The sequence below is a fragment of the Xenia sp. Carnegie-2017 genome, unplaced genomic scaffold, assembly GCF_021976095.1.
Source record: "Xenia sp. Carnegie-2017 unplaced genomic scaffold, XeniaSp_v1 HiC_scaffold_22, whole genome shotgun sequence".
NCBI lineage: Eukaryota > Metazoa > Cnidaria > Anthozoa > Malacalcyonacea > Xeniidae > Xenia > Xenia sp. Carnegie-2017.
This window is the reverse complement of record NW_025813485.1, coordinates 7724360-7735219: the sequence shown is the minus strand read 5'-3', so window position 1 is coordinate 7735219 and position 10860 is coordinate 7724360. Positions and strand designations below refer to the sequence as shown.

General features: G+C 34.2%; 1 protein-coding gene across 2 annotated transcripts in view; it reads left to right on the top strand.

Annotated features, from left to right (window-relative positions):
- The first annotated feature begins 409 nt into the window (after window positions 1–409).
- Window positions 410–10860, top strand: part of LOC124447567 (fat-like cadherin-related tumor suppressor homolog) — a 37050-nt gene continuing 26599 nt past the window's right edge. Inside the window, exon 1 of one of the 2 annotated variants that reach the window (XM_046998540.1) lies at window positions 410–634. The gene's annotated coding sequence lies outside the window, so the exon portion shown is untranslated. Of the gene's footprint in view, window positions 635–7017; window positions 7176–10860 lie in introns of those variants that run through there. The other variant, XM_046998541.1, reaches the window with a different exon arrangement.

Here is a 10860-nt window from a genome sequence, read left to right as displayed (position 1 = left end):
AAATTGAAAATCAAAACTTGCCATCCGTTGGTCAGGACGTCCTTTTAGAGTTTGCTTTAAATGAAAACACATAAACTATGGTGAGCTTTTGGGGTAAACATTGAAAAAACCCAGCGAAAGGCAAGTGTTCGAAGCAGATTTTAAAATGGCTCTTCAAAGAAGAGCTTTCTTGCTCTATAAATAACAATATCTTTGATTTTTGTGTACTTAATGCTCTTAATGTTGTTTATCGCCGTTAAATTCGTTGCGATTGCAGATCATTTGACTGTTTTTTTCAAAACTGAGGTCAAACTTAGGTCATCGATATCCAGCTTATCTATAGCATCAATTCAACTGATGAGCAATTATAATTAAATTACTCGTGTTAAGCTTGTTCAGACAGGAAAGTGTGACATTTGGGTATAACAGTTTGCTCAGAATTGACGCACGTTTTTAGTGTTGAATAGACACGCTTGCTTATTACCGCAGGAAGCTTTGAAGGTTTTTCACAAGAGTCAATGTATTCTGGTTTATATTTTCTTCTCCTTACAGTGAACATCTGGGGATTAAACGAAATATTCTGACATTGACTTTGGTACAACATACGCTCTATTGTGAACTGAATCACTGAATCAAGTGATCAAGTAAACCGAAGGTAGGATAGTTGCTATATATTGTTTTGTACATGGTAATTGAGCGTACAAAAAGTCTCTGTCTCTGTCGCAGCACGAATTCGTTGCCAAATCTGCATATATGTGTGAAATTGTTTTGTACCATATTTGCATGAGTAACGAACCATTCTTATTGATAAACAAAGTAATTGACATTAGTAATATGTATAAACATTTTGGCAAATTGTAAATTAATGGAAGCGGTAATTTTTAAGTAGAGCGCGTAGCTGCGTTGAAAAACCTTCGCAGTCAATTTAATATGACTGTACTTATTAAGTTTGCGCGAATTAGTGTTGCGTGTATGAAGATGACTTGTGGCTTTCTTGTTGATTAAATACTTGCGCATATTAGAAAGCATTACCCACAACTGATGTTGCACGCTAATTGTGAATGCGCAACAGTTCCGTGGCAAATGTAAATAAAGCGTGCAGTGGAAACTGCCTACCGCGGCTTTATGCTCAATTGTTTCAATGTGAAGGCTGAAAAATAGGAAAAGATCACGCATAAGCACATCGTGGTTGTCAAAGATAAAGTTTGAATCGTATGTTTTTGTATGTCATCACTAAAAAGTGCATCCAAAACTTGAAAATCTGATATAATCCCTGCTTGAACTTATGAAAACACATGCATCTTCCATATATGTTCATCGCGTATCTAAAAATCATAACTAATCATTTCAAAAAAATTAACAACATTATTTAGCGAAAGTTATTCCCTAAAACTAAAACGCTATAGGTCCTTCTCTCAGGTCTCCATTCTCAGGTCTTGTCGTTATGTCTTATTGTTTTGATATAAGACTTGCTAATGGAATTTAAATTAATGGCGTACACAGAAACAACGTTCACAAACTAAAGCATGTATAATCACACGTTTTAACGTCGTACTGAGAAATATGTGAAGACATATGTACATAAACTAAAGCCTGTGCATTACATAGTATCATGAAAGTCTCGAGAATTGGTGTATTTGCGCTTGTTTTTCATATAGAATTTGGACAATGTAGCTCAATTTGGACAATGTAGCTTTTCACAGTCTTCAAAACGTCCTTACGTGAATACTGAATACGAGTTAGCCTTTCTCGACAACAACGGGAATTGGAATGACATGGTGTCAATGACGCGCTCTCTTATCTTGTTTCCTACGCTATATCTTTCGATACTTAAGACAAGTGTGAAGCATGATTAAGCATCCGTTGTAAGAATAGAGTTAAGTAAAATACTACAAAAATATTTTGATAAGGATAATGCAAACTTCGTCCCAAAACATTCGCCTTAATTCCAAAGTGATTAATGCGTAACAAATAGCTGGCTTTTTTTTCTAATTTGTGACTTCCAAAGATATGGCTCGCAAACACGACAAGTGCATGTTTTTCATTGTTTATGTGATTGTGGAACTGCAGGGACTGGACTGCATATAAAGAAGAAAACGCGAGGAATTTTTATTGATGAATGGCTATAATTAAATGTTTGACAGTAATTTAGGCAATGGATGGCTTTCACACGTGAGCTACCTTACAACAGAATGAACCCATTAAAGCTGTTGATTTTTTTCATATCTATTTTTATTCAATAATTGCCGATATGCTGCACGTATATATGTTATATCAATATCGATATGTTATACGTTATCGGTATTGATATAAGGTTTTCTGGAATGCAAACAAAAACATACATTAGTCAGTGGTAAACCATCACAGGCTTCATTCAACGACATTTAATTATTTCGTTTTAAACGGGGGTATGACGAGGGAGGTGAATTGAACGCACGCATAAGTTTATTCGATGTAACGTTTTCTTCTCCCGGTTGAAAACATTTTTTAGATTCTCACACGATGCGCGGTAAAATTACAAGGGTTTATAGAAAAATTGATCCATTTAAAGGCAGCAAAAGACATCCCATTTTTATTTAGAAATTTGACTTCACCATCTTTTTCCGATAGTCCAAATCCCGCACGCAATATCAAAAATATCTGCTCACATTGAGCCATAGATCACGCTACAGTTTAAGCTAATCCATATAATCTCGCATGTGTGAAAAATAGAGAATGTGTATCAAGTTACTATTTACAGTGATTTCAACTGGCAGAAAAATGGGGGTTTTTTCGTTCACAACAGTCCTAATCCCTAAACGACGTCTTTAAAAATTAAAGTTGATTTGCGTTTAATCCTTAACGAAAATTCTCCTTTATTGTCGTCATCATAGAGATTCATGAAAGCGAAACGCAAAAATGCATAAAACCCGACTTTCATCAAACATGTTTTCAGTTCTTTTGAAAATAAAAGTATTGTACAGTTAAGTTTAGCACTTATGTAATGATAAGATGCACACAAAAGTGACGCTGATCAATATGCTTTCATGATTTAGCTCAAAGAAACAATTGAAAATGCACCTACATTATCATCATTAGATAGTTTATAGGGCATGGCAAAAAGCGAAACATTTTGTTATTTCTTTTTTATGTCGAGCTTTTAATCATTGTACTCACTTTTCAGCTTTGGCTATCATTGTATCGAGGCATCTTAAATTGATTGTCGTCATTTCGGTAGACTGGTGACAAAAACGTCATTATCAGCAAACACTTGGATTTGCAACATATATATATACGATCATTACAAGCAATGCTCTTTATATTTTATCGTGATCATCGATCGATTTTAATGTTGGAAGTTCATTAGAATTTAGACTAATTTTAACTTCCATCTTTCTATCAGTCTTTCTTTAGTCTTCTCCAAACAATGTCGCTCGTATCATTTCATGAAATATCTTTTTTTTCATTGGATCGTTACCACGGTGGAATGTCGAATTCCGACAATATTAGCTAATAGTATCAAAGTCTTTATTAAATACATTAAAATCTTTATATAAATAAATTAGTATTTAACTGTAGGAGTCACTCAAGGTCCAACCTCATCTTGTCAAATTTACCATGCCAATGCCATTAGCATTGAAAGCTCTTTTCTGATTGATTATATAAAGTTAATAATGCATTGCATCTTCCTCTACATTTACACACCATTACTTCAACAACTCCTTATTTTAAAATAAATTGGATTGATACTCGTCCTGTTTGACGATAAACGTACATCTCGTTACACGCTCATCATTTAATTAGCTTTGACGGCGCCGAGGTTTTTGTTTTCGAAGTTAAATATTATCTTCAAAGTCTAATGGGTTTTTAAAATCAAATTTACATTTTCAACACATAAAATCTAAGCCCTCGAGGTTTGCCTTTTAATACTTCGAGATAGCCAATAAAAGTTATAAATATCCAGAGAAATTTGCCCGATGGTGAGGCCTGGGGAAAAGGAAATTGGTTTGAGTAGCGGGGAGTTGTTTGCAAGATCAAGTTTCTGATTTCTTGTGGTTCGTCAATGAAAACGTCAAGATATAGACGAACATAAACACAAATCAAGAATAAAAAGAAAGAAAACTTTAGCTTTTAGAGGAGATCGAATCACTGAGTTCCGTGATGTTTTATAATTTCAAACTTCAGATAATTTGATAAAATAATCTAGCCATGCATATCATCATTTGCTACACGACTGTATATTGTCACAATTTAAATTATTTATTTCTGCTTTTTTGATTGTGAAATATATGAAGAAAAGAAAGAAAAGTCAAAGGATTTATAATTATGACATAAGAAAAGTAGAACGAACCATACGTGTGTGTTAGGATATATCTTCACATTGAGTCACCAATTTAAGCAGACTGATTCTTACTCCTACATCCACGCATTCATGATTGACGAGAAAAAAAGAGAGATATTCCCTGTTAATACGTTTTTGTATAAGTTCATCGCAGGAATGAACTATTAGCGCAAAATGACTCAAAAGTATTTCGGATTGCATATGAGCTAAAAAAGTGACGTAGCCATGTTTACAAATACAAAACTTTGGCGAAAAACAGTTTTTACACCATTCAATGTTAGAGAAAGTTTGATATTTTTTTATGTGAATGAAATCTAAGGTCGCTGCTTTGCGAGTGTTGATTCGGTCAGTTGATAAATAACAGCTTTAATTGATGTTTTCTATACTACCAAATTCCTCACTTTCCTTTATAAGCAATTTCTAGATCAGATATGAGAAGCCAAATTAGTTAATAGCAACGTTTTTCTTCACTCAATTATAAATGATCAACAATCACCCAGTGAAAAATGGTGAAACTGTCATCCCATCATCTTATCGTTGGTAATTGATACTTACACAATTTCTCGATCGTTTCAAGGCGTGAGAATGAAAACTATTTAAAAAATCAAGGCAGCTGAATGCCGTAAATAGTTTTGACTTCCAGTTGCATGAGAGGATTGTATTTCTAAAATTTTCACATTCGGAAGAAGATTAGTTGCTGTTATTTTTACAATAATCTGCCTCAAACTGGAAGAGGATTGATTTTTAGAGCTATATTTCGGGAATAAGGCAGTTCTTTCCAAATAATGTCATACACTAAAAAATTCATTGCTTTTTACTCACACAAATGTGTGAGCATAGCCTATAACTTCCATCGACTTTTTTCGGGTACATTTGAAGCTATAATTTGTCGCCATAGTGAATTAGTGTTGTGCTCAGTGCCGAACTTTATAAGAAATTAATGCTGTTTGAGAGTGAAAGAAGCGGAAATCTTTTATTGAAACTGAAATTCTGTGCATTTAATAACATGTAACGAAGTCTTCTTTAAAGTGCTTATGAGACGTAATTTCTACTTTTACTTTTATTGAACAGAAATTTTAAAATGACAGTAGATATTTTAAAACACTTTATGCACATATCTCTTTTCATTCTCGAAAGCCTTGAGTTTTTTTCAAGTCATTTTATTTGTCTTCCTTATTGTGACACATTTGTCACACAAGAGTATTAAAGGTTAATATTTTTGTTGAAAATGTCCCAATTTGTAGAACCAGTAATGGCATATTGCTTGATAAGAATCTGAAATTGTCAAGACTACTTTCTGATATTTACTTCAACCAGGCAGAGATGTCTTCGTTAAATGGTGTTCATGGTATAAAATTCTGCTGAGCATTTCATCCAACATTTGCCAGGAAACAGAAGGATATTTGAGATTTTTAGGCGAATTATTATCCTATATATGACGTCATCGGTTGTGTAGCAAAACAGGAAATAACAAAAACTTCAAAATCTTGAGAATGAAATTATGAAAAGAAACATTCGTAAACTGTTTCAGACAGTCTACTGCAAATTCACAGTTCTGGTGAATAAATAATTTAAATTAAAAAGCAAAATTTTCACTTCACAAAAACTTTAATCACGCACTTCACTTGACGTACAAGAACATCAATACATCGAATTTTTTATGATGTAAGCCAGTTTGGGACTAACTCGAAGTAGCACAATCTCGCTCGTCATAAATGGCTAAGAATTTCAATAAATCTCTTGCAAAAACAATGAACTTCTTTGATGACAAACATACCAAATGCCAGCCTTAGCTCATTCCATAAATGACACGAAATTGTTTCCATTTCTCACACCAGATTTTAACACTTTTCTCTTTTGTCGCGTTATTATGTAGGAATATACTTATGGAATGAGCTGTGAATTTCATAGATTAGCTGTTGCAAAAAGCTATATTGCTATGCGCGTTGTTTATTATGTTCATTGCAAAATGTATTGACAATTTGATATGTACATTATGTTCATCCATGTCGTAAAGTTTCAACCAGGACATTTACACCGGACAAAATTTAGCCAGTTAATTTCTAACCATTTCCTAATTGTGATAATTATACACTTCAAAGTCATTCACATTAAAACTATGTACCACACAAAGTTTAGTTTATATAATTTTGGTCAGCTTATACATTGCTTCGCCGATCACGCGGGTAATTAACATTTTTTTACTCGCGCTTTTAGCATGCAAAAAGCTGGACAAGAAAACTAGTTATGTCTTATTATCCATTGACAGACTAACATTTCAATGTCCATTCATTTGTCTATTCCAAAACATTGTGACGAAGTCCACGAGGTTGATACAACGTTAACGTAGCATGCATGAACGGTCAAATGTTTTCAATTTTGACCAATTAACTACCTCAGCAGCGATCGTTTTTCAAATAGACGCAATTTTCGGAGTTTTTGAGATACTCCATACTGCAATTCTAACTCCCTTGCGAACGACTCGTGCGAAATGCAGTGAAAGTCTCTAAGCCAATGAAAATAGTTTTGCGAAAAGGAGTGAAAATCAATTGGAATTTTTCAGTTGAATATTAAATTGATTAGTTGGTTTAAGACTCAGCTTGACAAGCGAGATAATCGCCTCTTTCCTGTTCACTGAGAGAAAATGCAAAATTTATGCAAATGTATCCCCCCAACGTGTTAATTTTAAAGTAGCACCATTCCATTATCACACCGGTCATATGCTTTGAATAGAGTTCACTCATTCACACTGTTATAATTGTTATTTGGCTGACATTCGAACACAAAACGGTACATCCATAGAGGGACCTACATTTTTTTGGTTTTGAATCGTGAGCAGTATGGAAAAGTGACCTTTTAATACTTAACACTTGCAGTAAGTATAAATTACAAAATTAATATTATACGGCATATTGTCTGTCGTACCATGTTTATAGGCGCGTAGCGTTCTGTTTTATGCTGAACCTTTGTTACAATCTATAGTGGTCCGGTTAAGATAGGTTATGCTTGAGTTTAACTAAATTAAGGCTCATATTGATTTTATTTAACGTGTAAACACTCATGTCGCGAAGAGCACCTTGCTCTTCAGATTAACGTTCAACACAGTCGCTTAGAAATCTTCTATAAAAATAAGATGTGCATTTATTTCAAAAAAAGGAAAGATCCTATATTCGTCACAGTCAAACGTTATCACTTATGCAACGTTTTATAATTTATATATACATAACACACACACACACTCGTTGCTATAGGTAGCTAATAGAAAAAGGTTTCATGACAACTAACTTTATAGCAGTGGTCGTATTTGATGTTTGCAAACATCACAAGTGTTTCGACTGATACAACCGAAGTGCTATTGTCTCAATCATACATGTGCTAAGTATGGTATCTCAGTAGATTCTCCCAGTTAAATTTACGCCTGCATGCTAGCGCTTACACTAAAAAAATAAATAGATGAAAATTAATATAGTAATAATAGAATTGTGTGGGCCGATTGTATTGTGTTTTATGTCAAAGGGTGCAGACATATTCATCACTAGCTAGATATACAGCTTGTTGATCTATGATGCGTATTTTATGAGAATTTATGCAATAATTTGGTTTTACAGCTGTGCAACAGGCTAACGTCCTCAGTTTTTATTTACAGCAGCCGTATAATAAGGAAAGTTTTTTCTCTACATAAAAAGTATTAACACGTGGACAAATTTCTCGACAAGCTTAATTTAATCTAATGTGAAAAGCCTCTTCTTATCATTCTTTATTTGTAGTTTGTACAGTTTGCTTTGGTTTTTTCATTTTTATTTTTAAAGCCTTTTCTTCATAATTTCCGCCTTCGCTAGTAGTGAAAAATCTCGAAGCGACTTTTTGTTTGTTCACAGCAAATTTCCTTGCCAGCCGTTCAAATAATCCGCTTTCCTTTTCGTGTCGCAGAAGCAGACATTCTCATGCTTGGCAAATCATCGTGGGCGAGTTTCGTGAGAGTGAGAATCATGTTAATTCACTAAAACAGCTCAATGGTTGGTCACGAGTAGGATAGACTATATATATGTGGTTGATCCCATTGACCCGATTATGCCAACATCAAGGAGCATTGGTTCTCTTCACAAACACAGGTGTAATCTAAAAAATGTGTTGTCGTCAAAAAGTTCTGTCTTGAATTTTTTTTACCTGTAATAAGAGCATCTGATACACGTACAAATAATCTATCTACAGCCGCAGACGTCAAACTTTGAAGACTTCTAACAGTCGAGTTCCTGACCTATATAATTGTTTCAACAGTTCTAAGCGTTGTACAAACTCACATGCAATAAAAGCCAATAATCCACTCGGACATGCTTCATTTTTTTCATCGCCGTGGTGTATCAGAGATAACACACCTCTCTTATCTTGGCAGTAAGTCCTGGCGTGTTGACATACAATAGCAATTCTAAGTAGAGCAACACGCAATGTTTTTGATGACACATAAACTCAAAAGGGCGATCTTTCCGGAGGTCAATGCATTTAAAGTTAGAGTGAAAAGTTGCTCAAATGGCAGGAAACGCTATAAGTTGAAATCTACCCTACAAAAGAGTTAGGCTGTTGTTTTTAAGGTATATGTATATATTATTTAGCTATTTGTTCTTTGGCTCCTACAAAATACAGGCGAACTAATATACAATTTTGGCTTACGTGTAAAATACGTTTGGCTCTTTTTACTATTTTCCTCTCAGACAGTGTTTTTGCAGTTATGTTTCATAGGCGTATGACGTGAATGAACTCTTGACTAAGAAAGCCACGAGCTTGCACTCCAAACTTATTAGAAAATAATTGCTTGGAAACAATTAAATAGCTAACCGTAACTAACAATTATATAAGCCCTGACTGCTTTAGAGCAATTTGGGAACGTGGGAACATGATGAACGCACAACGTGAGCTCGGAAGACATGTAATCTGTTGAGTTGGAGTGCGTCCTAAAATTTAAGATACAACGATCAAAAATGCCCTAAATTTAGTTCTCCAAAATAACGAGAAGCTCTGACATCAATCAGCACAATGGGAAAACTGTGCTATCGCAAAATTTGACTTTATACTTCATACAAATTAATAAATAAATATCATTGTGAAAAGTCCTTATACCACCTATACAGTTATCTATACCTATAGCTACAACATCCTACTTACTGAAAATTCATCAAAATCAATCTCTTCCTAAAAAGCTGCCAGCAAAAGTAATGAAATTTCCCAAATATTCACACACTTGACGCAAATGCGTGTGGATAGAGCATATAGACGCAATTAAAGTGGGTACAATTAGAAGGTTAATAATAGTCTGGCACAAAGGATTGCTAAATTTATCACATATACGAGAAGGCAATGGATCACTAAACATTTTATACGTTAATAGCGTGGGAAAATCTTGCTCGAAATGCTACGTATAATCTATTCATTTGGAAAAATGGTATGTTTATAAGTAGATGGCATGGCAATAGTCCCCATTAGTCAATTACGGCGTTCAATCAACTTGACTTTTTCAGGTTTTTCCTACTTTGTCGGAGTATTTGTAGCCTAGTAATATTTCTATATACAGTACAGTTTGAAGAATTGTTTATTGACTGTACTTGGTAGAAAGGCATGACTTTGACCCAAATCAAACAAATATTTTCCCGCAATTTGCTGCCCATAATTGACTAATTGATGTTCAGCAGATGTATCAGGACGTGCAATTGAACTCTCGACTGAACTTGTTTTTGGTAATAATTAGTCAAAACTATGGAACTGATAATTATGCTTTGAAAATTAAATCAAACAAACAGCCTTGTTTAAATGTAAAGTGCATGGGCTTCAATAGTATTTATAGATTTATACTTGCAATATGTATATATTATATATATAGCGCTGCAGCTGTAGCTAAACTGATTTCATTAATTTTGGTCAATTAACTCCTTGAAAAAAAGATACCCTCAACTTATAGGAATGCATGTATAGAGCTTTTGAGATCCTTCGTTCTGCAAATCGTAACTTTTTGCAATGAGTCATTTAATCGAGCAGACATTTGAAATACAGTTAATTAATTGTATTTGCCAATTGAGTATCAAATTGATCAGTTAGTTTGACTTGCGACGAGCGAGATGATCGCCTTCTTCCTGTTCATAAATACAAAATGCAAAATTTATGCAAATGTGTCGGTCAATGAGTTATTTCAAAGCGGCATGATCGTGGTTCAGATATGCGTTAAGAGTTCACTATCCTTCGCACTTTTGTAATTGTTGTTTTTTCGTATTACTCATCAAAGTGTGGTACATTATCAAAAATCAGAAGTGTTATTGACCATCTTTTGGCTTAAACGGTGAGCTGTATATGTCAGTAAACTTTTAACGCCAGTGAGTGCTAATTACAAGGAGAATAACTTAATGTAATGTCTGTCGAATGATTTGAAAGCGTAGTTTTCGTGAAAGCTTGACCTTTATTGGGAGTTTCTTTATGGAGGGTAATATAAGCCACGCTAGCAACGATAATACGTGTTTATTGGTCGATTGTTTCCTAATTTGTTGAGTATCTGTGAACCGAAATACTCTAATAAA